Genomic DNA, 976 nt, shown 5'->3' on the forward strand with positions numbered 1-976 from the left:
GTCACTATTATCAGCAGCAAGAACGCTTAGTCTTACGCAAGTGTTGAATAGGTGACCAACTTCCGTTGCTGTATCATTGTATACCAGACGGCGATGTCCATCGGTACTACCGCCGTTAACGTGAAGACACTTCCCGGAAAGTTTTAGTGTAGGACAATTGGAGATTCAGAATCTGCAAGATTTTTTCGATTTCTAGAAGACCTACCATACGTATTGTGGTACCAAAACCAATGTTTAAGGATAGTCTCCTTTTAATTGTCGAAAGGTTTAGAAATATCAGTGGTAAACTTACTAGGTGTGACGTACGACTTAAGTTGGCATGGTAGTGCCCTCAACACTGTGGGGAATTGTGAACGCGTATCCATCACGCCGTGTTCGTCGATGTCAGTTTCTACATGGCCGAATCTGGCATTGATACTCTAGGGTCAGAATGACATGAATTGAGATGTAGGAGCTAAAAGCGTCTTAATTTCAAACAGTTTCGGTGTCTCACTCGTCATAATTAAGGCGAAATCTATAAATGAGCGAAGTAATATTGGAGAAAACCAAAATCAAGCCATGATATGCAAAGATAAAAAACAGTATGCAATGTTATGACGAGTGATAGACTCATGGTTAGGCGTTCGGTGTACCAGATCACTCGAGGCTGACCACTAAAGATGCCGCCGATATTCGGGGTCTGACAACGCTTTTGTCCGTAACACCTATAAACTCGAGGGATATCAACCAAGGGAGACAAGAAGTCAGGGATATTTTTGGAAGGTTATTTACATGCTGATGAACGTTTCGTTCAAGCGAGGTGGTAGTTGCAAGGTATGAGTAGCAGGGAGTACCCACTCGTGACTGAGCGCCTTCAATTAGGGTGTGTACAGTAAAGCTAATAAGGTCAACATTGAGTTCAAAGACTTACAGAACTATTTATTTTGAGGGCTTACTTACCACCAAAAAGTGTTCCGTAGGTATACTTGATGGGGAT

The 976-nt window shown here is 42.3% G+C and overlaps 1 protein-coding gene across 1 annotated transcript in view; it reads left to right on the forward strand.

Moving 5' to 3' along the window:
- The window catches only part of Smp_141810 (hypothetical protein), a gene marked incomplete at both ends in the record, with an annotated part of 55,978 nt that overhangs the window by 41,222 nt on the left and 13,780 nt on the right, over positions 1-976 (forward strand). The gene's annotated exons all lie outside the window — the stretch shown is intronic.

The sequence above is a fragment of the Schistosoma mansoni genome, chromosome W, assembly GCF_000237925.1.
Source record: "Schistosoma mansoni strain Puerto Rico chromosome W, complete genome".
NCBI lineage: Eukaryota > Metazoa > Platyhelminthes > Trematoda > Strigeidida > Schistosomatidae > Schistosoma > Schistosoma mansoni.